The following is a 27,912-nucleotide window of genomic DNA, read 5'->3' on the forward strand; positions in this document are numbered from 1 at the left end:
CTCTAAACTTTAGCAAAGCCAACTTTGAAATGATGAGGGTATTTTTCACGGATATTGAATGGGAAGTTTTGTTTCTAGGAAAAAATACTACAGAGAAATGGGATGTACTAAAATCCCTGCTGGCTAAAAAATACTCTCAAATTTATTCCTACTAGCAGCAAAAAAAGGAATAAAAATCATAAACCAATGTGGCTTAACAAAAAGATAAAGGAACTTATGGGCAAGAAAAGGCGAGCATTTAAAAAATACAAATCTGACGGGAAAGCGAGTCATTTCAGCACTATAAGGAACGTAACAAAATATGCAAATAGGAAATAAGAGCGGCTAAAGTAGAAACTGAAAAACTAGTAGCAAAGGAAAGCAAAATGAATCCCAAAAAATTCTTTAAATACATTAATAGCAATAGATTAAAGAAGGAGAGTATAGGCCCTTTAAAAGACAAGTTGGGAGTCTTAAGCAAAAATGATAATGACATAGCGGACACACTAAATGAGTTTTTTTTAACAGTATTTACTAGAGAGGACCCAATTCAGGGACTAACACACAATCTCAATAATGAGAATATCCCACTGATAGGTACTTATTTAAGCGAGGAGGTATTCTGTGGCCGATTAAAACATTTAAAGATTAATAAGTCACTGTGTCCTGATGGAATTCACTAGAGATGAGCGGGTTCGGTTCTCCGAGATCCAAACCCCCCCGAACTTCACCTATTTTACACGGTTCTGAGGCAGCCTCGGATCTTCCCGCCTTGCTTGGTTAACCCGAACGCGCCCGAACATCATCATCCCGCTGTCGGATTCTCGCGAGATTCGTATTCTATATAAAGAGCCGCGTGTCACTTCCATTTTCTCTCGTGCATAGGAGATTGAACGGGGAGGACGTGGCTGCATTCTCTCCCTGAAAAGCTCCGTAATCTGTGCTCAGTGTGCTGCAAATATCTGTGCTCAGTGTGCTGAAAATATCTACGTTCTCTGCCTGAAAACGATTCATATCTGTGCTCAGTGTGCTGCAAATATCTGTGCTCAGTGTGCTGCATTGTGGGGACTAGGGGCCACAAGTATATAATTATAGCAGTACAGTACAGTAGGCCATTGCTGTATTTTGCAGCTCTGTGTCAAGTATACTATCTCTGTGCTGCATTATTGTGATCAGTATATAGTAGGACAGTGCAGCATTTTGGTGACCAGCAGTATACATATAGTACAGTACAGTAGGCCATTGCTGTATCTTGCAGCTCTGTGTCAAGTATACTATCTCTGTGCTGCATTATTGGGAGCAGTATATAGTAGGACAGTGCAGCATTTTGGTGACTAGCAGTATACATATAGTACAGTACAGTAGGCCATTGCTGTATCTTGCAGCTCTGTGTCAAGTATACTATCTCTGTGCTGCATTATTGTGAGCAGTATATAGTAGGACAGTGCAGCATTTTGGTGACCAGCAGTATACATATAGTACAGTACAGTAGGCCATTGCTGTATCTTGCAGCTCTGTGTCAAGTATACTATCCATATCTGTGCTGCATTATTGTGAGCAGTATACAGTAGGACAGTGCAGCATTTTGGTGACTAGCAGTATACATATAGTATAGTACAATAGGCCATTGCTGTATCTTGCAGCTCTGTGTCACTTCTAGTATCCTGATCAGTGCTCAATATCTGCTGCATTGTTGTGACCAGTATGTATACTGTACTGTGCGACATGTGTTATACACCTGGTGATTTTATACATCCTGTAATCTGTATTGAGCGATGTGTGAGATACACCTGGGGATTATACACCCTATATACTGTACTGTGTGATGTGTGAGATACACCTGGGGATTATACACCCTATATACTGTACTGTGCGATGTAAGTGATACACCTGGTAATTAATTATACACCCTGTATACTGTACTGTGTGACGTGTGTTATACACCTGGTGATTATACATCCTGTAATCTGTACTGAGCGATGTGTGAGATACACCTGGTAATATCTGTGCTCAGTGTCAGTGCTGCATTGTGGTGACCAGTATACTACAGTACAATAGTCCAGTGCTGTTCTCGCTGCTCAGTGTCAGTTCTCCGTAGTATCATCAATTATCAGTATAATCAGTTCTCAGTATAATCAGTGCGCTGTTAGATGTGTGCCCGTTTTCCGCCATTAGTGCAGTGGGATTTAGACAATTGATGAAGCTATTGTGTCCCCGGTACAAAATCCCATCTAGATTCCACTTCACTAGGCAGGCGATAGCGAGTATTACCAATTAATATCAGTGATTTATAATTATTAATTACAGTGATCTTGCCAAATAATTCCAGTAATTTTGTAATTTTCTTCCAGTGATTTGGACCAATAATACCATTGATTAGAACGAATAATTCCTGTGATTTAGTCATTTTCTTCCAGTAATTTGGACCAATAATACCATTGATTAGAACGAATAATTCCTGTGATTTTGTCATTTTCTTCCAGTGATTTAGACCAATAATACCATTGATTAGAACGAATAATTCCTGTGATTTTGTCATTTTCTTCCAGTGATTTGGACCAATAGTACCATTGATTAGAACAAACAATTCCTGTGATATTGAGGTGTTTGTGTCGCTTAGCTTAGCCATCCAGCGACCACAGTGCAGCTCTTTTTCTCTTTTCTTTGCATCATGTGCTGTTTGGGGACTATTTTTTTAAGTGCCATCCTGTCTGACACTTCCGTATATGTCCAGTGGTACTGCCATTTGATATAATTCCCGACATTACTGCCATTTAATTCCAGTGATTTTGTCATCTTCTTCCAGTGATTTGGACCAATAATACCATTGATTAGAACGAATAATTCCTGTGATTTTGTCATTTTCTTCCAGTGATTTGGACCAATAATACCATTGATTAGAATAAATAATTCCTGTGATTTTGTCATTTTCTTCCAGTGATTTGGACCAATAATACAATTGATTAGAACAAATAATTCTTGTGATATTGAGGTGTTTGTGTCGCTTAGCTTAGCCATCCAGCGACCACAGTGCACCTCTTTTTCTCTTTTCTTTGCATCATGTGCTGTTTGGGGCCAATTTTTTTTAAGTGCCATCCTGTCTGACACTGCAGTGCCACTCCTAGATGGGCCAGGTGTTTGTGCCGCCCTCTTGGGTCGCTTAGCTTAGTCATCCAGCGACCTCGATGCAAATTTTAGGACTAAAAATAATATTGTGAGGTGTTCAGAATAGACTGGAAATGAGTGGAAATTATGGTTATTGAGGTTACTAATACTATAGGATCAAAATTACCCCCAAATTCTATGATTTAAGCTGTTTTTGAGGGGGTTTTGAAAATAAACACCCGAATCCAAAACACACCCAAATTCGACAAACATTTTCAGGGAGGTTTTGCCAAAACGCGTCCGAATCCAAAACAGGGCTGCGGAACCAAATCCAAAACCAAAACACAAAACCCGAAAAATTTCCGGTGCACATCTCTAGAATTCACAAAAGGGTTCTAATGAAGCTTCACTCTGAACTTGCAAAACCGCTATTTTTGATCTTTAAGGATTTATGGATTTATGGAGACTGGAGACAGCCAAATGGAGACTGTGCTTCAATACAGACAAGTGTAAGGTAATGTACTGTGGTAACAAGAACAAAAATCAGGTATGGTTCCCAAAGACTGGCATATAGCGGAAGTAGTGCCAATATTCAAAAAGGGAAGTAAAGCTGAATCAGGTAATTATAGACCAGTTAGTCTTACATCTATAGTGGGAAAGTATTGGAAGGTATTCTAAGGGAAAGTGTTCAGAAGTTCGTTGAAGCCAATAAGGTCATTAAAAGGAATCAACATGGATTTGTGAAGGACAGATCCTGTCAAACCAACTTACTTGGCTTTTATGAAACAGTAAGTGCAAACCTCGATCAGGGTAAAGAGGTAGATGTAATCTTTTTAGACTTTGCCAAAGCTTTCGACACTGTATCACACATGCGACTTATCTAGAAGCTAAAAGAAATAGGGCTAGGAAGCACAATATGCACTTGGATCAAAAATTGGTTAGATAATAGGGAGCAGCTCATTGTGGTTAATGGATCTTTTTCAAATTGGACTGAAGTGCTAAGTGGTGTGCCGCAAGTATTAGGACCACTATTCTTCAATATTTTCATTAATGACCTAACAGAAGGTATAGAGAGCATGGTGTCAATTTTTGCAGATGATACCAAATTTTGTAAGGCTATAAATACGGAGTAGGATGCTGAGTCGCTTCAGAATGACTTTATTGAATTAGAAGCATGGGCAGCCAAATGGAGTCTGTGCTTCAATACAGACAAGTGTAAGGTAATGCACTGTGGTAACAAGAACAAAAATAACACCTACATACTAAATGGGGTAAAATTAGGGGATTCTGTACTGGAAAAGGGCTTAGGTGTCCTCATAGATAGCAAACTAAGCAGCAGTACCCAAAGTAGGATAGCAGCAAAGAAGGATAATAAGATATTAGCATGCATAAAATGGGAAATAGATGCAAGGGACGAGAGTGTTTTACTCCCATTATATAAATCACTAGTGAGGCCACACCTTGAATACTATGTACAATTCTAGGCACCATACTACAAAAAGGATATCCTGGAGCTAGAAAAGGTTCAGAGGCTGGCGACTAAACTAATTAAGGGCATGGAGAGGCTGGAATACGAGGAAAGGCTTGCAATACTAGGCATGTTTACACTGGAAAAGAGGAGACTAAGAGGGGACATGATCAACATCTACAAATATATAAGGGGACAATACACAGAGCTTGCGCAGGACCTGTTTATTGTTAGGTCAACAAAGAGGACTCGTGGACACTCACTCAGGTTAGAGGTGAGGAGATTTCACACAATACGGCGTAAAGGCTTTTTCACGGTAGGGACAATACGTGTTTGGAATTCCCTGCCTGAGGGAGTTATAATGGTGGATTATATAAATACTAATTTATTAACACTATACTTTTTCACTGGTATGCTGCCCTGGGCTTTCTGGCTTATGCTGGTGTTTTGGGGTGCCACACTCTGCACCTAGATATAGCGCTACGGACCCCAAATATACAGAGATGCCTTGATGCAGCTTTGGGGCTCATTCACACATTTGCACAAATATGTGTAACCAAGATCTCTGAATTCTAATATTATGTGGGATTTATATCTGGTTACTGTTATCATTCAGGGAGCTGGGGGAAACAATGTCCCTTTTTTTCTTGCTTAGAAATACCCTTTCCTTTCGAGCACCCGAATGATATCATTAAGCTTATTGAGCATCTACCATTATATATGTCTGTTGTGAGAGGCAGAGAGGTTCCTGCATTAGGAAGAGGTGCAGGACCTGACATGCCACATGGAGCATTATGGGGTAGCTCCAAGGTAGGTAGCTCTTAGCTTAGACATATTGTAGTAAGGAGCCATTATCATGTGTCTCCTTGCTGGTTAATAATAGACCCAGATTGGGGTAATTGAGGTGTGGGGTGGGATGCCTCTGGACTGGCTGAGCTGGATGGCATTAGTGTGGCATACCTTTACATTCTATTAAAACTTTTCACTTATTCAATTTTTAACACTATTTCTCTATTTTAATTACATTTCATTTTTGTATCACCTTCTTTATAGCTTCGGCTTCCCAAATACTAATTTATTTACACCATAATTTTTTCACTGGTATGCTGCCGTGGGTTTTCTGGCTTAAGCTGGTGTTTTGGGGTGCCACACTCTGCACCTAGATATAGCGCTTGGGACCCCAAATATACAGAGACGCCTTGATGCAGCTTTGGGGCTCATTCACATATTTGTGCAAATATGTGTAACCAAGATCTCTGAATTCTAATATTATGTGGGATTTATATCTGGTTGCTGTTATCATTCAGGGTGCTTGGGGAAACAATGTTCCTATTTTCTTGCTTAGAAATACCCCTCCAGTTCAAGCACCTGAATGATATCATTAAGCTGATTGAGCAACTACCATTATATATGTCTGTTGTGAGAGGCAGAGAGGTTCCTGCATTAGGAGGAGTTGCAGGCCCTGACATGCCAGATGGAGCATTATGGGGTTGCTCCAAGGTAGGTAGCTCTTAGCTTAGACATATTGTAGTAAGGAGCCATTATCATGTGGCTCCTTGCTGGTTAATAATAGACCAAGATTGTGGTAATGGAGGTGTGGGGTGTGGTGCTTCTGGACTGGCTGAGCTGGATTGCTTTAGTGTGGCATACCTTTACATTCTATTAACACTTTTCACTTATTCATTTTTTAACACTATTTCTCTATTTTAATTACATTTCATTTTTGTATCACCTTCTTTATACCTTCAGCTTCCCAAATACTAATTTATTAACACTATAGTTTTTTCACTGGTATGCTGCCCTGGGCTTTCTGGCTTATGCTGGTTTTTTGGGGTGCCACACCCTGCACTTAGATATAGTGCTAGGGACCCCAAATATACAGAAATGCCTTGATGCGGCTTTGGGGCTCATTCACACATTTGCCCAAATATGTATAACCAAGATCTCTGAATTTTAATATTATGTGGGATTTATATCTGGTTACTGTTATCATTCAGGGTACTGGGGGAAACAATGTCCCTTTTTTTCTTGCTTAGAAATACCCCTCCCTATCAAGCACCTGAATGATATCATTAAGATGATTAAGCATCAACCATTATATATGTCTGTTGTGAGAGGCAGAGAGGTTCCTGCATTAGGAGGAGGTGCAGGCCCTGACATGCCACATGGAGCATTATGGGGTTGCTACAAGGTAGGTAACGCTTAGCTTAGACATATTGTAGTAAGGAGCCATTATCTTGTGGCTCCTTGCTGGTTAATAATAGACCCAGATTAGGGTAATGGAGGTGTGGGGTGTGGTGCCTCTGGTCTGGTTGAGTTGGATGGCTTTAGTGTGGCATACCTTTACATCCTATTAACACTTTTCACTTATTCATTTTTTTAACACTATTTCTCTATTTTAAATACATTTCATTTTTGTATCACCTTTGTAGCTTTGGCTTCCTAAATACTAATAAACTAACACTATAGTTTTTTCACTGGTGTGCTGCCCTGGGTTTTCTGGCTTATGCTGGTGTTTTGGGGTGCCACACCCTGCACCTAGATATAGCGCTAGGGACCCCAAATATACAGAGATGCCTTGATGCGGCTTTGGGGCTCATTCACACTTTTGCGCAAATATGTGTAACCAAGATCTCTGAATTCTAATATTATGTGGGATTTATATCTGGTTACTGTTATCATTCAGGGTGCTTGGGGGAAACAATGTCCCTTTTTTTCTTGCATAGAAATACCCCTCCCTTTTGAGCACCTGAATGATATCAATAAGCTGATTGAGCATCTACTATTATATATGTCTGTTGTGAGAGGCAGAGAGGTTCCTGCATTAGGAGGAGTTGCAGGCCCTGACATGCTACATGGAGCATTATGGGGTTGCTCCAAGGTAGGTAATGCTTAGCTTAGACATATTGTAGTAAGGAGCCATTATCATGTGGCTCCTTGCTGGTTAATAATAGACCCAGATTAGGGTAATGGAGGTGTGGGGTGTGGTGCCTCTGGTCTTGTTGAGTTGGATGGCTTTAGTGTGGCATACCTTTGCATTCTATTAACACTTTTCACGTATTCATTTTTTAACACTATTTCTCTATTTTAAATACATTTCATTTTTGTATCTCCTTTATAGCTTTGGCTTCCTAAATACTAATTTACTAACACTATAGTTTTTTCACTGGTATGCTGCTCTGGGTTTACTGGCTTATGCTGGTGTTTTGGGGTGCCACACCCTGCACCTAGATATAGCGCTAGGGACCCCAAATATACATAGGTGCCTTGATGCGGCTTTGGGGCTTATTCACACATTTGTGCAAATATGTGTAACGAAGATCTCTGAATTCTATTATTATGTGGAATTTATATCTGGTTACGGTTATCATTCAGGGTGCTGGCGGAAACAAATACCTTTTTTTCTTGCTTAGAAACTGAGGAACATCATCGCAGAGTGGCTTACGCCAATTGGACTCTCCTGGGGATTTGTGACATCGGACAACGCCACCAATATTGTGCGTGTATTACATGTGGGCAAATTCCAGCACGTCCCATGTTTTGCACATACAATGAATTTGGTAGTGCAGAATCTTTTAAAAAATAACAGGGGCGTGCAAGAGATGCTGTTGGTGGCCCGAAGAATTGCGGGCCACTTTCGGCATTCAGCCACTGCGTGCCAAAGACTGGAGCACCAGCAAACACTCCTGAACCTGCCCCGCCATCAGCTGAAGCAAGAGGTGGTAACGAAGTGGAATTCAACCCTCTATATGCTTCAGAGGATGGAGGAGCAGCAAAAGGCCATTCAAGCCTATACATCTGCCTACGATATAGGCAAAGGAGGGGGAATGCACATGACTCAAGCGCAGTGGAGAATGATTTCAACGTTGTGCAAGGTTCTGCAACCCTTTGAACTTGCCACACGTGAAGTCAGTTCAGACACTGCCAGTCTGAGTCAGGTCATTCCCCTCATAAGGCTTTTGCAGAAGCAGCTGGAGAGATTGAAGGAGGAGCTAAAACGGAGCGATTCCGCTAGGCATGTGGGACTTGTGGATGGAGCCCTTAATTCGCTTAACCAGGATTCACGGGTGGTCAATCTGTTGAAATCAGAGCACTACATTTTGGCCACTGTGCTCGATCCTAGGTTTAAAGCCTACGTTGTATCTCTCTTTCCAGCAGACACAAGTCTGCACATGTACAAAGACCTGCTGGAGAGACATTTGTCAAGTCAAGCGGAACGTGACCCGCCAACAGCTCCTCCTTCATTTTCTACCGCCACTGGAGCTGCCAGGAAAAGATCAGATTTCCAAAACCACCCGCTGGCGGTGATGCAGGGCAGTCAGGAGTGAAAACTGACATCTGGTCCGGACTGAAGGACCTGCCAACAATTACTGACATGTCGTCTACTGTCACTGCATATGATTCTGTCACCATTGAAAAAACGGTGGAGGATTATATGAATGACAGCATCCAAGTAGGCACGTCAGACAGTCCGTACATATACTGGCAGGAAAAAGAGGCAATTTGGAGGCCCTTGCACAAACTGGCTTTATTTTACCTAAGTTGCCCCCCCTCCAGTGTGTACTCCGAAAGAGTGTTTAGTGCAGCCGGTCACCTTGTCAGCAATCGGCGTACAAGGTTACTTCCACAAAATGTGGAGAAGATGATGTTCATCAAAATGAATTATAATCAATTCCTCTGTGGAGACATTTACCAGCAATTGCCTCCAGAAAGTACACAGGGACCTGTGATGGTGGATTCCAGTGGGGACGAATTAATACTCTGTGAGGAGAGGGATGTACACAGTGAAAGTGGTGAGGAATCGGAGGATGATGATGAGGTTGACATCTTGCCTCTGTAGAGCCAGTTTGAGCAAGGAGAGATTGATTGCTTCTTTTTTTGGTGGGGGCCCAAACCAACCAGTCATGTGGCAGACCCTGTCGCTGAAATGATGGGTTTGTTAAAGTGTGCATGTCCTGTTTATACAACATAAGGGTGGGTGGGAGGGCCCAAGGACAATTCCATCTTGCACCTCTTTTTTATAATTTATCTTTGCATCATGTGATGTTTGGGGTCAATTTTTTTAAGTGCCATCCTGTCTGACACTGCAGTTCCACTCCTAGATGGGCCAGGTGTTTGTGCCACCCACTTGGGTCGCTTAGCTTAGTCATCCAGCGACCTCGGTGCACATTTTAGGACTAAAAATAATATTGTGAAGTGTTCAGAATAGACTGGAAATGAGTGGAAATTATGGTCATTGAGGTTAATAATACTATAGGATCAAAATTACCCACAAATTCTATGATTTAAGCTGCTTTTGAGGGTTTAAAAAAAAAAATCCAAAACACCCGAATCCGACAAAAATTTTTAAGGGATGTTTTTCCAAAACGCGTCCGAATCCAAAACTAGATTGCAGAACAGAATCCAAAACCAAAACACAAAACCCGAAAAATTTCCGGTGCACATCTCTAATTCCAACCATGGTCTTCCCCCTTTAGGAGTTTGTACACGGGCACAAATAGCCGACCCAAGAGCCAGTTCACGAGGCGGGGCGGGCAATGCCAGAGGACGACGAGGAAGAAAAACAACTTTCTCCAAACGGAGATGATCTTTAGTTTGTCAGACCGCCAGTTCACTCCAACTGAACTACAGGTTTTGTCTAAGGGACTCAGTTTTGTCCCAACTACCAAGTTTAACCCATTCACGTGGAATGTAGAGCAATATAAACTGGAACGACAAATCAGTTTGAAAGAATATTTCATTCAACATCCGTCCACCTCGTCCACTATTTCCTCTTTACCTCCGGCCCTAAGGGCCAAATCTAAATTTGACCCGGTCTCCTAGAATCAATCCATCAAAACATTCTCAAGAACTGTAGATCATCAAGTCCAATCTGCCATTAAACATGAGAAATATTAACATTCAAATCTTTCCAAGGCAGAATGACAATCCTTGATCAATCTTAGTAAGTACGATGACATCGTAATCCGCTTGGCGGATAAAGGGGGAGCCATCGTTGTCCAGAATATTTCTGACTACATCTCTGAACTAGATCGTCAGTTGGCAGACACTACTACCTACCGTAAACTTCCGTCTGACCCTACTATTACTTTCAAAAATGAGTTAGATAACATCTTATCCCGCGCTGTTCATGAAGGCCTCTTATCATCAGCCCAAAGTGAAGCACTAAATTTGCAGTAGTTCCCATCTTATATTCAGTACCAAAAATACACAAAAACAGTCAGTCTCCTCCGGGACGCCCCATAATCTCTTCCAGGGGATCTCTGTTTCAAAAAGTATCTATTTATCTGGACTATCATTTACAACGTTGTATCCTAGCAATTGACCACTGCCTGAAGGACACCACATCCTTACTTAACAAATAATCCACCATTCTGTCAGTTCCTACTGACTGTTTACTGGCTACCATCGATGTCCAGAATTTATATACATGTATTCCTCACGCAGAAGGCCTGAAAGCCGTGGACATTCTGATTCGCAACAATCCAATATAAAATGGACCTGACATTGACCTTTTTCTTTCTTTGTTACAACTTACTTTACAGATAAATTATTTTTTGTTTAATAACCAATTTTTTTTACAGCTTGAAGGTTGCTCCATGGGCAGTAATGTGTCGCCTTCCTTTGCCAACAGCTTTATGCTGCAAATAGAGGATGCATTATTCCTCTCCAATGATGCAACTAAACCATATGTTTTACTGTATCTTAGATACATTGATGATTTGCTTATATTGTGGGCAGGTCCTCTGTTAATGTTGGAATCTTTATTAGAGACACATAACCAGTCAAATTCTTCAGTGAAGTTTACCTATACAATACATGAACAATGTGTGAATTTCTTGAATGTATCAATTACACTGAGGGAACAAAAAATTGAGAGATCTTTTTACTAAAAGTACAGATAGAAATAATATATTAGAAGCTTCTAAACATCATCCGATTTCATTGTCTATCTTCTCAGCTGTCCTTGTGGTCTCCACTACGTGGGTAAGACAGACTGCATGTTTAAGGAGCGCATGGCAGGACATAGAACCTCCATTAGAGCAGCTTTGACCACAGGTCGAAGCGATCAACCAGTGGCGAGACATTTCTTAAATGCCAAGCACTCAATAGCAGTATTACGACATCGTATAATTGATCATATCCCTCCACTTAAAAGAGGGGGTGATCATGGTAAACTTCTGTTAATAGTGGAAGGCAAATGGATTTTACTCCTTAACACTCTGTCCCCTCGAGGGTTAAATGAACACACTGGTTTATCCGCTTTCATCTAGTAGATACATTTGTCCTAAGAGTATCCATCTAATTATATGGTGAACACCTTTTCTCCAATATTCTTTTTTTTATTGTTGTTTCATGTATGTTATCAAATCTATTTATTGTTTATACATGACTGTAAAATCGATTTTGATATACTTATGGGCTTCTGCAGTACTCTTGTTACACTATTGGGCATGTTGGGCAGATATTTAAAATATTTCTTATATAGTATTGATCACTGCCTTCTATTTTTAACATTTTGGATGCTGTTATATTCACTGCCCTTTTCCGTATGTATAGATAAACATTTTGTATGTTTTGCACTGTTTAGGTATTTTAATGTTGTGCTCTGGTCCGGGTGCTCCGTGACGCCGAAGCCGGCGCCTCGTGATGACGTCATACTTACACGGAGCGAGCCGCTGCAGGCTGCTGGCGCCATGGATCATCAGACAGAGGTATTTAGGTAAGTAGCACTATTTGTTATTATATCCTGACGAAAATGTTATCATAACATTGAAACGTTGATGCACTTCAGGCTGCTTGTCTGTCTTCATTTCCACGCCGTGAGTGCCGCCTGACTTTATTGCTTATATTATATGATACAGCGCATGCTGTTACCATTGGAGGGCACCGGCAGATTAACTACCTTTATTAAACCTGAGGGTTTTAGGAGTGCCGTGGACAATTTTTTGCTATATATATATATACATATATATATATATATAAAATTTCTACACCCACATAACATATTCACACACACCATGTTTGTTTTCTCTTTTTTTATGGGAGGGGGGCAAACTCCAACTTGTCTACGGATGTCTGGGATCAATTTACACCCCTGTTGTTAAGCCTAAATGAATCTTAATTGATTGTGGCACAAGGATATACATTTACATATTGTCCCAATGATTAAAGATAAGTCTGACTCAGATAAAGTAATATCGCATTAAGTAATTGTAAAAAGAAATCAGAACATACTGTACAATAAACTCACATTTTAATTATTGCATACTGTAATTTTTAAATGTGGTGGTAATAAACCATGTATCACTGAGGTTACTTTTTACAGTATATTGAAATAGTTTACCAGCCAGGTGGAATAATTACATCACATCAGTTAAGGTGGGTACATACTTGCCGATAAAGTAAACAACGTTGCTCATTTTGCCCTTCCTGAGCACCGTCATTTACCATATTGACTAGTGTGTATGCTGCTCAATGATCCTCGCTGTCGGCCGCACATGCAGCTCAATTTGGACTGTGGTCCAATAACTGCATGCACACCCTGGCTGCAGCGTTAGAGATATCGTCTGCATATTGATCAGTGTGTACGCACTGCTGACAACTGTCCCGGCAGGGAAGGGAACATACTAGGCAACATCGCTCATAGAGCACATCGCCTAGTGTGTACCCACCCTTAAAGTGTGTACACACGGTGAGATAAATCTGTAAGATTTAGACTATATAGTCAAAATCTTAAGGAAAGTAGTGCATATCTCAAGGGGTTAGGCAGCTTGCGTGCTCCCGCATCGGGATCGAATCGGTCGGTATCATAAGGTTAGATAGACTGTGCAGGCAAGTCAATTTTCACTATCTAGTGTACTATCTAGTACAAAGTATAGTCAAAATTGGCACTTTGTCAAAATCGTACATTGACAAAATCTAAAGTACAGATAGTCAAATTCTGTGTTATCTGTGCTATCTGGGCTCTGGGAGAGTTCAAGGGAAATCGCATAGTCAAAATCGGCATAGCAAGGATCTCACTGTGTGTACACACCTTTAGTGCTGTTGTATAAAGCAAAGAATAAATGAAAAACAAACTCTTTTCCTTGTTGTTTGGAGAAATCACAACAAAGTATTCAGTAGCTACAATGCTACTGTTCACTGAAAGAGTCTCACTGAATGGATATTACAGTACGCAATTCACCATTAGAGTCTGATACAGCTTATTAACTTTTCTCAAAATAACATTTTATACATTTAGATAGACCAGCATCAGAGGTATAGCTCATGCTGGCTGCGGCGCCCTCTCCCCCCCCCCCCCCACTCCTCATCCTAAATGTGCCAGGGAGGAGGCGTGTCCAGCATATGGGATTAAAATGAAGGAAAATAAAAATAAACTGGGACATGGAGGGCTAGATATATTTCACCCTGCTAACGTAATAACGTAATCCCACAAATGGAATCCCCAGTTTTGTGTGTACTAAATTAAAATACACCTTACATGTATAGTGGATTCTTTGCAATCGGGAACCTCTGAAGAAAGTGATCCATCCTGAGCAAACAGTGGGGCAGATGTATTAACCTGGATATGGCATAAGGAAGTGATAAACCAGTGATAAATGCAAGATGATACACACACCAGCCAATCAGCTCCTAACTGTTAATTTACATATTGGAGCTGATTGGGTGGTGAGTGTATCACCTTGCATTCATCACTTGTTTATCACTTCCTCATCCTAAATGTGCCAGGGAGGAGGCATGTCCAGCATATGGGATTAAAATGAAGGAAAATAAAAATAAACTGGGACATGGAGGGCTAGATATATTTCACCCTGCTAACGTAATCCCACAAATGGAATCCACAGTTTTGTGTGTACTAAATTAAAATACACCTTACATGTATAGTGGATTCTTTGCAATCGGGAACCTCTGAAGAAAGTGATCCATCCTGAGCAAACAGTGGGGCAGATGTATTAACCTGGATATGGCATAAGGAAGTGATAAACCAGTGATAAATGCAAGGTGATACACACACCAGCCAATCAGCTCCTAACTGTTAATTTACATATTGGAGCTGATTGGGTGGTGACTTGTTTATCACTTGTTTATCACTTCCTTATGCCATCTCCAGGTTAATACATCTGCCCCACTGTCTTCAGTTGGTATCCACTATTCATGTAGGAGATCGCATGGTCCGGCAGATGCCTGTTTGTGTAGGAATATAATCAATTTCAGCATCATACAACAGAGGTTCAATCAGACTGTGTCACCTCCTGCCCCGTTTCCCCTCCAGCCTTCTGACCCATATCTCTCCAGCCTACTTCCCCATCTTTTCATTTACCTATCTTATCAGTTTCCTCCCCGTCATTCCAGCCCCCTGTCTTCCTGCTAGTTGCCTCATCACTCCAGTCTCCTGTCTTCCCAGCCGCCATCCCCTATTTCACTCCTTCCTGACTTTCCAGCCTCCTGCCCCCTATCACCCCAACCCCATCTCTCTGGCCTTATAACTGTAGCCCTAAACCCCCTGATACTCCAGCCTTCTGCCACCCATCACTCCAACCATAAGCCCTCTGCCCTAAGCCCCCCTGTCATGCCATTCTCTGTTGTCATTGCAAGAGCTAATCTGATTCCCTCCGACTTCCCTTCTCTTCTCTTCACCCTGCTGCATGTTCATCTTCCTGCTCCCCATCTTTCAGCAATGTGTCCCAGGTCCTCTCCATGCAGTTGATGTCATATGCATAACATCATGACATTACACACACCAGTAACAGGAAGAGGCTGCACGCGTCCCTGTAGCAGACTCCCGGTAGGCTGTGTGTCAGGTGCCGGCAGGGGCAAACACAGGATTGAGGGTGTTCTTTGTGTTTGTAACTCATATATATATATATATAAGCAAAAAGGAAATAGGCACTCACAACTACACCAACAAAATAATTTTAATGTAGCTTACAAAAGCATCACAGCAAAGGATAGCCTCAACGTTTCGGTCCTCTAGGGACCTTTTTCAAGATAGACAACATAACATCAGCTGGTCATCCTGGAGCCCAAAATGGTGAACTGCTCTCCTCTCCCTTATATAACCAGCAAATACTTAATGACACGTCCACCAGAGACTCAGGGCCAGAAATCGGTGATCAACCAATTTATCATTATAAAAACATCTACAAAATGTAAAAAGGTCCCATCTATGTGTACAATTTAAGCCCCTTGTGGCATCTAGCCAACACAGAAAGTTGTGGGAATACACACCTTAGACACATAACAAATGCCCAAAGAGTCTGCTGGGTGGAAACGCTATGCATTCCACAGCTACATAGAATGCACGCCACTCGCCGGAAGCGGTAGGGACGTAAACGAGAATACCAGACCGATCAGTGAATCAACTACCATAAAAGCAATTAGAAGTACATTATCACACATAGATAATATAGATAATAATCTTGAGGATCCACTATTGATCACAGCTATGGACATGGTCAAAAGACGATGCGTGCACCACTGCTCGTGGAGCACACACCGGCGAAACCAGCACCATAGTTAACCGAACTTCCTGGTTCATAGTGGTAACCATGGCAACCTGGCTACAAAACATACTACTGCCTGGTAACACTCTCAATAGTAGTTCAAACCATCAAATATGTAAACTATAATATGCTGGATATAGAGAGACACAGGAGACCAGCTTAAAACACCAAAGTTACCAATATAACACATATATAGACACAACCATAGACAGTAAACAACACACATAACAAAAATTAAAGAAAAAATGTAAAATCCAAAGTCTGCCTGCCCCCGATGGCCCTATCGCAAAAAAATATTATAGGGGTTAGCTTCATTAAGTCCACGTGGAGCCACGGTATCTAACTCGTAGATCCACTGCTCCTCACACTGCCTCAAAAATTTCTCACGATCTCCACCTCTTGGCAACTTTGGTATATAATCGATCAGCATGCATTTTAAACTTGACACATCATGACCATTGACAGCAAAATCTCTGGAGAAGGTAATTAAGCCAGGTTCACTTTGCTGCAGATGACAAGTGGTAATCATCATCCAGTGTTAAGGCATATGGGAGTGTCATTTTCGAGTAACATAAAAAAAATGCAAGGGTTTTAATTCACTTTTAAAATTGTATGAATATATATTTTCACCTTTTAAAAATTAAGAAGTACGTATTTAAAAGGGGGAAAACGCTTCAAAACTGTTACAAGCATAATAACTCTACTCTAAGCAAAATAAAAATTGTGTAAAGTCACAATATATTTAAAATATACAAATACATAAAAGTGAAATATTAATATCTAGACATTGATTTATTAAAAATTATTCCTGTTTCAGCATAAAGTGCATAAAGACTGCATAAAGTTTGACATAGCACAAATAGGTGGAAATCTCATCTGACTAGATGTGTAAATTATTTTGTCTTATTAGATTTATAAAATTTGTCACATATTTATTTTTTTATAATGAGGTTCTAGTTGGAAGTAATCTTAAGATGTGATAAAACCTTTCCTAATGTGTTAATAAATCATTCAGGTCTTTAGTATGTCATATTACGTTCATGAGAGATTTGGGGGGATTAAAAAGGGTATGAAAACATGTACCTAATAGTGATTGAGGGTGACCTTATTGATCCATTAGCCTTGGTTTCCATTACTTAGTCAAAGTCTTGTACAATGTTCTCTTCATCTTGTCACAGGGGAATGCAGTACAAAAAAAATCACTTTCATCTTGAATCTTGTTTGCTTATCAGTATTGACTGATCTATAATGAAAGTCCTCTCAACTTGAAGTGCATTGAACTTATACACCACAAAGAAGCATTCTTGCATGAATCTTGAAGTCACTGAAACATACAGTAAACAGAAATTGTTAACTCAAGTAAAGTTTACCTGGATACTGTATATTAAAAACAGATGAGAAATTTTATTTTTCTTTTACAGAAATTGGCAATACATCAAAACATTTCTAAGTTGTAAAACAGTCTACAGACGTCTAATGTTAATGTACAAATAGTTGAAATGTCTTTATTGTTAGATATAAGCATACAGTAAAACATGATGTTGCACATTATCCATGATTTTATACTTACCTTAGATGCATAATTTCTATGATTGAAATGAAGCCTTTTCCTACTCTACAATAAGATTTCATGCCTGGTAATGTTGTTTCTTCCCCGTAATTTCCTGTGTACATACATTGAAAATGTAACAATAAGGGTATCAACAAAAATGGTGGTGGTGGTGGGGGGTTTCTGTGGTGGGTATACCACATATCAAAAAATCAATAAATAGAGCTGCATAAGAGAGCCAGGAGGGTACATTAGTAGAATCAAAGAACTACTGTTAATTATAAAGACTATAAGACTTTAAATAAAGTCAGCACTCAAAACAGATATGCTTTGTAATCAATTCCTTAATTGTGGGAGCTGGTATGATCACCTAGTGTGTACACTAGGTCAGACATGTGGAATGTCTATAATTTAGATTCACCTGGTTGACAAATGGAAGACTGCTTTTAAAACCATATTTTGCAATTCTGAATATCAGCATTTGCAACATTTCATTAATAATGCTTATGATGTGTTTTTTTTTAATCTGGATTGCTACACAATTTCATACCTGTATGAAAGCTTCATTTATTCTGACAAGTTAATGGAACGTTGTCAGCATGTGCTTCAGGTACTCAATCATATTTAATTTTAGTATTTTTGCAAATTTGCAAAATTGAAAAACTGGAAAACAGTAGAATTTATGGATCTGTCTTCTAAGACTTTTTCAATCCCAAAATAAATGCAAGACATCTGCTTTTGGCCAGTCCCAAGGCTAGTTAAAAATTATAAAGCAATTTGTCAGCTTTGAATAACATTATAAGAGACATATCTGTTATTTTGTGTTTTTTGTATTATTACACTCAAAAATATATAGTTTTTCACGTAAGTAATTGTGAGTATTGAAGAGAATATAGGCTTGTTAGGGCATTGTAGAGAGGAAAACATCTTTCAATAATAATGATTTAACTATTGCCCATTTGATCACTGAATACAGTATACAGTATATTGTGGCCACCACTTGATAACCTGGGTGCAGTGTGCTAGGGTTCACAACTAAGCAATCACCACCACCTGTGAGCTGGGCTTAAGGCTTTGCTGGAAGCAGAGCACAGGGCTCCTGCCACCGGATAAGATGGCCAGGCGATAGGCTGGGTTGGTAATTAACATTAAGGAGCCAGGACCGGGATGGTCCACAAGTCTTATGCATGCTATCTGTAAGCCAAACCTGGTACTGTGACTACTTCATCTTGTAGTGTGTTTGTGACCTGCGGTAATACCAGACGTTATACTTGTTGTGCAGTGGCTGCTAAGCTGACTGAGAATAAACAATCCACTATTTTTCCATACTGCTGGACATGATTCTTCCCACCATGTGACATCCTGCGCAGTGAGGACCTGCCAACAAATACAGCACTAGAGACCCAGTGATTTTTGCCGTGGCTGAAGTGCCGGACGTGAGATTCTGGAAAAGTAAGTATTAAAATATGGGTGCAGTGTGTGCACCACACACATTGCTCCCATAATAGAAATGCCATTGCTTCGACGGATTTTAGCCCATTTGAAGTCCTATATAGGAGACAACCCTGGGGAGTGCTAGATCTGTTAAAAGAGGAGTGGGAACAACATTCCATTCAAAAACCTAATGTGGCCATTTTTTTTTTTTTTTGTCAACCAGTTTGTGTTTGTGTGAAGACTGTACAGCCAGTTAAGACAGCTAAGTCCCATAGTTAAATGGCATATGGACCAAGACCAACAGTGACAGTACCTTAATTCGGTCCTTCAACCTTGAGGACAAGGTGTTGGTAATAGTTCCCACTGCAGAGAGTAAGCTGCAAAGCTGCATGCTCATTGGCAGGGACCATATGAGCTTATCAAAAAAGTAGGGGAGGTCAATTATAAGGTCCAACAGAAAGGGAGGCAAAAGGCTGAACAGATCCACCATTTAACCTATTGAAACTATGAAGAGAGAGTGTTACACAAACCTCAGGTGTTGTTATTAAGACTCAGGAATGTATACTACCTATTAAGAAAAGGTTAAATGCCAACCAAAAACTACAAGTTATCGAAATGGTAGGTCAAAATCAGGATGTGTTTCCCCCCCAATTCTATTCAGAACCCTAATCCTAAAACCTGACATTGTCACTCCACCTTGGGGTTATTGTAAATCAAAGACCTTATCACATCCCTGAAGCCAGACGGGGAGCCATAAAGCAAGAGGTAGAAATGTTCCAGTTGGGAGAAATAGAATAGTCCATTGGTGAGTTGAACAATCCTATTAATGTAGCGTCTAAACCCTCAGGGGCCTTGAGGTTCTGCAATGATTTTAGATAGTTGAATAAGGTTTCTAAATTTGACTCGTCCCATGCCACAAGTCGATGAACTAGTAGAAAATTTGGCCAAAAGCCAATACCAGACTACCTTAGACCTATCTAAGGGTTATCGGCAAATTCCCTTAACCGAGTAAGCTAAAGTTAAAACAGCATTTTCAATGCCAGAAGGATTATTCCAATACTGGGTGCTACCTTTTGGCTTACATGGGGCCCCTGTGACCTTTCAAAGAGCAATGAATAAGCTGTTAGGACCACATAAAAAGTATGCAGCTACCCCATCATCCATCTTGATGAGAAAGATGTTAGATGCCCTCTACTATGGTGCTTTCCTATCCCTTTACAATCCCTGGACCATCTCCAATACTCTCCTTGGACTGCATCAGTTTTGCATGTTTTCGTTTTTTATTGATTTTTATACTGTTAGTGAACAAGCCTCCTGGAAAACACACTTATAAATATCAACCAGGCTCCCCTATTCTGTGCAAACAGGGGCTGTAGTTCCTCACCATCTTTCTGCTCAATCATCTACCTCGAGGTAATAGCAATCTATTACTATCCTTTTTTGACTATATAGCCCTACAATTTATTATTTCAGCTACTCCTATTAGTGCTTAGGGTGAAGTAGCATTCTGTTCTCATTAAATATGATGTCTCTCCTGCTATGCCCTTTCTCAACAGATTCTGTACCTAGAACTGGCAAGTGTTATTTGCTTTATTTTTCTTTTTACCATCAATTGTCAAAAAAGCTACTATTTATCTCTATTGCCTAAATTGGGCATATATTGATTGATTACTTATGTTGGATACCATTCTGCATATATTATTAAATCAACCTTGAATGTTTTACATTTTAAATTGACCTTATTGTTTAGGTGATTACGATTTATATTACATTTGGTATATTGATCCTTTGAAATTGGAATATACTTTCCATTCTATTCATACAGTAGTACACTGTTTATTTAGACCATGACACTGATATTTTCCCACTGTATTTTCCACACCATTTTATTTATTATTTTCAATCCACTCATTAGGGTACATCACCCTTGGTTCCTCTTAATTTACTTTACTTTTTACTTTTAAAAATGCAGTTCTTAAAAAAAATCTTGTCAATCGTCTATCCAATAAAGAGTACCTGCCTTCCATCTACTTATTACATTGAGTTAATACTCATATATGGGTTAATTGTCTAATAATATGAAACCCCAGTGCAGTTAAAAGTTAAGGGGTAGATGTGTCAAATCTTAAGGAGAGACAAAGTGGTCCCCAAATCCTTTAGAACAAATGTGTTTTTATACTTCTGACCGTAAAGGTGTCATATCAATTTTGTATTCTCTCCTGGGGGGCTCCCCCCATCCAAAGAACCATTCGAGCTAGCCTAGGAACGCGATTTGGGTGTGACTATGGAAAAGGAGGATTGGTCAGAAATCAGAGAGTTGGTCGCTAAAGCCTCTATTAATTTGAATATTAAGGGAAATGCCTATAAGGTTTACTTGAGGTGGTACATGGTTCCTGTACGAATACATACTATCTTCTTCCCCTTAAGTTTAGATCTGTGTTGGAGACAATGTTGTTCTTTTTTACACATGTGGTGGGATTGCCCAGGGATTGTCCCTTATTGGAATTATATTTTTTCTCTCTTGGGTAAAATCTTAACTTCTCTATACCTAAAAGTCCACTTCATGCACTGCTTTGCAAACCACTGGACCGTATGTCCAGACCAGGAAGCAAATTATGCAACCATATATTCAATTCCGCCAAACTATTGATAGCAGCTAACTGGAAACACCCTTGCCTCCTCTTAATTTTACTCTCCCTTTTACTTTTAAAAATGCAGTTCTTACAAAAATCTCGTCAATCTTTTATCCAATGAAGAGTACCTACCTTCCATCTATGTGTTACATTGAGTTAATACTCATATAGGGGTTAATTGTCTAATAGTATGAAACCCCAGTGCAGTTAAAAGTTAAGGGGTAGATGTGTCAAACCTTGAAGAGAGATAAAGGGGTCTATTTACTAAACCTTGGAAGGAGACATGGTGGACGGAGATAAAGTACCAGCCAATCAGCTCCTAACTGCCATGTCACATGCTGGGTTTGAAAAATGACAGTAAAGAGATGGATGGCTGGTACTTTATCTCTGTCCACTTTACCTCCATCCAAGGCATAGTAAATATACCCCAAAGTACCAACCAGTCAGCGTCTAACATCCATTTTACAAGCTGTGTCTGAAAAATGAGAGGAGTTGAGTGGTTAGTATTTTGAAGCAGATTTATCAAAGCTTGGACAAAGATAAAATGGAGAGAGATAAAGTACCAGCCAACCAGCTCTTAACTGTAATTTTTCAAGTACAGACTATAAACTGATTGGCTGATACTGTATCTCTCTCCACGTTATCTCTCTCCAAGCACTGTACTCCATCCGTGCCCGACTCCTGCAGTTTCCCTTCCTAGCCCAGGAGCCAGCACCATCACTACACACTCTATATCCCTGCCTTCCAAATTAATCTCAGCAACCCTGATAATCTCAACTGCATCTCTCCCACAAACTCATACCCCTCTGGAATGCTGATCTGTGTATATTAAACTGGTCCCTGCTCATGAGCTTTAATTTCAACTCCCTGCATCTCCTAGCGATTACTTAAACCTGGATTACCCCCTCTGACACTACTTCTCCTGCTGCTCTCTCTGCTAGTGGCCTCACATTCTCTCAGACAACTCGACCTGGGGGTCACCATGGTGGTGGTGTTGGGGTCTGTCACGATCCGGGTATCTGGACGCCATTACTTACCCTTCAGATGCCTCCTAAGGCTGGCTCAGCGTTCCAGGACCGGATCCCGCTGTTCCTGAGTTTCCACATGCAGAATGTCAGAGTGGTGATTTCATCAGCCGCGGCCTCCGCTGTGCCCGCGTGGTTAAATGTGCGCTTGTCAGTCTGGCGTCTCCTGTCTCCTGTGGCCGGCGTCGCCATTACTGTTTCAATTCTCACATGGATTACAAACCAAACTTCCCTCCAAGTGTCTGCATGGGCGCAGCCATCTTGGATTTTGTCATCTGAGCATTTCCACCAATCTGCTGTCTGTATTGTTGATTTGCATAATTGCCTAGCCAACCCCTTCCTTGCTGAAGGTATAAGTAAGCTGTGCCTGAGCAAGGAAGGCGTCAGTGCTGTGGTTGTCTAACCTAGTTCCAGTTTGTCTCTCTCCTGTGGTTGTCTTCCAGGTTCCAGCTCCTGTCTCCAGACTTCTGCTATAGAGACCCGCACCAGCATTCCATCTGCGGTGTAGCCTGACTCTCCGATCCATTCTGGACTCACCTGTTTCCAGTTACAACAATCACCTGCTTCCAGCCCAGCTTCCAGCAGTGTACAGCTTCTCTTAAAGGGCCGGTGTCCTTTCTGCAGTTTACCACTCTCCACCGGTATTATTATTTCACCGCTCTCAAACTCCAAACTTCATTATCAATCACCTGCTTCCAGCTCAGCTTCCAGCAGTGTACAGCTTCTCTTAAAGGGCCGGTGTCCTTTCTGCAGTTTACCACTCTCCACCGGTATTATTATTTCACCGCTCTCAAACTCCAAACTTCATTATCAATCACCTGCTTCCAGCCCAGCTTCCAGCAGTGTACAGCTTCTCTTAAAGGGCTGGTGTCCTTTCTGCAGTTTACCACTCTCCACCGGTATTATTATTTCACCGCTCTCAAACTCCAAACTTCATTATTATTTCATCGCTCTCAAGTTCGTTTATTATTTAACTGGTTCCAGCCAGTATCCACTCCGTACCAACAACAGTCTGGTTCCAGCCAGTATCCACAGCAGCCGTTTTATCTTCAGCAGCCCAGCCTTTCCTGGAACACCAGCTGGTACGATCCTGGGTTCTCTCCATTGCTACAGTCAGGCCTGGTAAGGACTTTCCAACTAGAAGATTATAAGAACTGTCTCACACTACCAGTGCCTGTGGCCCTTGCCACCCTGTAGTACCCAGGAATTGTATTTATCCTCTGTTGACTTTTATGTTTCCTTTACTGCTGCTGTGTTACGGAGTTTGTCATAATAAACATCATTGACTTTTATCCTGGTTGTCGTGGTCACGCCTTCGGGCAGTTATTCTACATGTTACTTACATGTCTAGGGGTCTGATACAACCTCCCAGGTTCCGTTACATCTCAGCCCCTACAACTGAGGCTGCCTCCCGTCAGCTCAGGCCCTCAGTTGTGACAGTAAGCACTGACCTAATGAATCCAGCCGGAGACCAGGATCAAGCGATTAGGCCGATGCAAGAACTGGCAGCCCGACTTGAACATCAGGAGGCTGCACAGGGCCACATCATCCGCTGTCTCCAGGATCTCTCTACACGGCTGGATGGGATTCAAACGACCCTCCGTGGACCTGGCACGTCCGGTGCGTCCACTACAGTGACACCAGCTGTAACCCCACCCACCTTACCCATTTCCAGTCAACATCTTCATCTTCCAATTTGATGGATCTCCAAGGTTCTGCAGGGGATTTCTCAATCAATGTGAAATCCACTTTGAGCTTCTACCTGGCAATTTCTTCAGTGACCGTACCAAAATTGCCTATATCATCTCCCTTCTCAGTGGCTCAGCCCTTGACTGGGCATCACCTTTATGGGAGAAGTCTGATCCCCTGCTATCCTCCTATACTGACTTTGTAGCTACATTCAGGCGCATCTTCGACGAGCCAGGCCGGATAACATCTGCTTCATCTGAGATTCTCCGTTTACGCCAGGGAACACGTACTGTGGGACAGTATCTTATACAGTTTAAAATCCTGGCATCCGAACTGGCATGGAACGACGAGGCCCTGTATGCTGCATTCTGGCATGGCTTATCAGAACGCATCAAGGATGAGTTAGCTACCAGAGACTTGCCCTCTAAGTTGGATGAGCTAATTTCTCTTTGCACGAAGGTTGATCTACGTTTCAGAGAGAGAGCAACCGAGCGAGGAAGATCATCTACTCCTAAATCTTCTGCTCCTCCTCCTCGTCAACCATCTCCATCCAAGGATGAGCCTATGCAAATTAGTCGTTCCCGTCTATCTCCCGCTGAGCGCCGAAGACGTCTCTCTGAGTTTCTCTGTCTCTACTGTGCAGCTCCGTCGCACACTATCAATGCCTGTCCCAAACGTCCGGGAAACTCCAGATCCTAGCTCGCCAAGGAGAGGGCCGGCTAGGAGTAATGATCTCCTCTCCATCTCCTCATGACTGTAACCTCCCAGTGTCGCTCCAAATTGCTCAACGTTACAGGAACGTCATTGCCCTCCTTGATTCCGGAGCAGCTGGGAATTTCATAACCGAAGCTTATGTTAAACGGTGGTCCCTACCCACCGAGAGACTGTCCTCGTCCATCTCTTTGACTGCCGTGGATGGCAGCAAGATTTTTGACGCAGTCATTTCCTTAAGGACTCTTCCAGTTCGTCTGAGAGTGGGAGTTCTTCATTCTGAGTATATTTCTTTTTTAGTGATTCCAAGAGCAACACATCCAGTGGTTTTAGGCCTTCCATGGCTCCGTCTCCACAACCCATCAATTGACTGGACGACTACGCAAATACTGGCATGGGGTCCCTCCTGTGCTGAGACTTGTTTAGCCAAAGTTCTTCCTGTTTGTTCTTCCTTCCCCAGGTCATCTGATGTTCCGCCTCCTCCATATCAAGACTTCACGGACGTGTTCAGTAAAGCCTCTGCTGATATCCTTCCTCCTCATAGAGAATGGGACTGCCCAATCGACCTCATTCCAGGGAAGGTTCCACCGCGAGGCCGAACTTATCCGTTGTCTCTGCCTGAGACACACTCCATGGAAGAGTACATCAAAGAGAACCTGGCGAAGGGTTTCATCCGACCATCTTCTTCTCCAGCCGGCGCAGGCTTCTTCTTCGTTAAGAAGAAAGACGGTGGTCTGCGTCCGTGCATCGACTACAGAGGTCTGAACGACATTACCGTCAAGAACCGATACCCTTTACCCCTGATTACCGAGCTCTTTGATAGAGTTAGTGGTGCAACTATTTTCACAAAGCTGGACTTGAGGGGTGCCTACAATCTCATCCGAATCCGTGAGGGTGACGAGTGGAAGACCGCCTTTAACACCCGTGACGGACATTATGAGTACCTCGTCATGCCCTTCGGATTGAGCAATGCTCCAGCAGTCTTCCAGCACTTCGTGAATGAGATTTTCAGGGACATCTTGTACCGCCATGTCGTGGTTTATCTAGACGACATCCTCATCTTTGCTAATAATCTCGAAGATCATCGTTTCTGGGTAAAAGAGGTTCTTTCCCGTCTCCGTGTCAATCACCTCTATTGTAAATTGGAGAAGTGTGTGTTTGAAGTTAAAACCATTCCGTTTCTAGGTTACATTGTGTCCGGTTCCGGACTAGAGATGGATCCTGAGAAACTCCAAGCAATCCAGAATTGGCCTATACCCTTAAGCCTCAAAGGGGTCCAGAGGTTCTTAGGGTTCGCCAATTATTATAGAAAATTTATACGAGACTTTTCCACCATTGTGGCGCCTATCACTGCATTAACCAAGAAAGGTGCTAATCCGTCCAAGTGGTCCGAGGAAGCTACACAGGCCTTTCACCTTCTGAAGCAACGGTTCATCTCTGCACCAGTTCTGAAACAGCCCGACACCGACTCTCCTTTTATCTTAGAGGTAGATGCCTCCTCCGTTGGAGTAGGAGCAGTGTTATCCCAGAGGGCCAAAGATGGACATCTACATCCTTGCAGTTTCTTCTCCCGGAAGTTCTCCCCAGCTGAGCGCAACTATGCCATTGGCGATCAGGAGTTGCTAGCCATCAAGCTCGCTCTGGAGGAGTGGAGATACCTGTTGGAGGGAGCTTCCCACTCAATCACCATTCTTACCGACCACAAAAATCTTTTATATCTCAAAGGCGCACAATGTCTGAATCCTCGTCAGGCCAGATGGGCACTTTTCTTCTCTAGATTTGACTTTAAACTCCAGTTCTGTCCGGGTTCTCAGAATCGTAAGGCCGATGCCCTTTCCCGCTCATGGGAGCAAGAAAATGAGTCCGAGTCTGCAGACAAGCATCCTATTATTAATCTGTTGGCATTCTCCACGGTAGGGATGGACTCTACGCCTCCACCAGGGAAAAGTTTTGTTAAGCCAGTTCTAAGGAAGAAGCTCATGCATTGGGCCCATGCTTCCCGTTTTGCTGGACATACAGGCATTCAGAAAACCCTTGAATTTATTTCTAGGTCCTACTGGTGGCCAACTCTGAAGAAGGACGTTATGGAATTTATTGCCTCCTGCCCAAAGTGTGCCCAACACAAAGTCTCCCGCCAGTCGCCTGCGGGGCAACTGGTTCCATTATCTGTTTCCCGTCGACCTTGGACCCATTTGTCGATGGACTTTGTTTCCGATCTACCTATCTGCAACAAGTTTAATACCATCTGGGTGGTAGTTGACCGGTTCACCAAGATGGCACATTTCATCCCTCTCACCGGTCTTCCGTCAGCTTCCAAGTTGGCTCAAGTGTTTATACAAGAGATCTTCCGACTTCACGGTCTTCCTGAAGAGATCATCTCGGATCGTGGAGTACAATTTGTAGCCAAATTTTGGCGAAGTTTGTGTCAAGCCCTCCAAGTCAAGTTAAAGTTTTCCACGGCTTACCATCCTCAGACCAATGGTCAAACCGAGAGGGTGAATCAGGACTTGGAGGCCTTCCTCCGTATATATGTGTCTTCCTCTCAAGATGACTGGGTTCAACTCCTTCCTTGGGCCGAGTTCAGCCACAACAATCAATACCATTCCTCATCTTCTTCTACACCATTCTTCATTAATTATGGATTCCACCCTAAAGTCCCAGAATTCCAACCGCTTCCCGCAACTTCTGTTCCAGCAGTGGATGTCACCTTGCGTCAGTTTTCAAATAACTGGAGGAACGTCCGCGCAGCCCTGCTTAAAGCCTCATTCAGGTATAAGAAGTTTGCCGATAGAAAGCGTAGAGCGGTTCCTGC

The sequence above is a fragment of the Pseudophryne corroboree genome, chromosome 2, assembly GCF_028390025.1.
Source record: "Pseudophryne corroboree isolate aPseCor3 chromosome 2, aPseCor3.hap2, whole genome shotgun sequence".
Taxonomy (NCBI): domain Eukaryota; kingdom Metazoa; phylum Chordata; class Amphibia; order Anura; family Myobatrachidae; genus Pseudophryne; species Pseudophryne corroboree.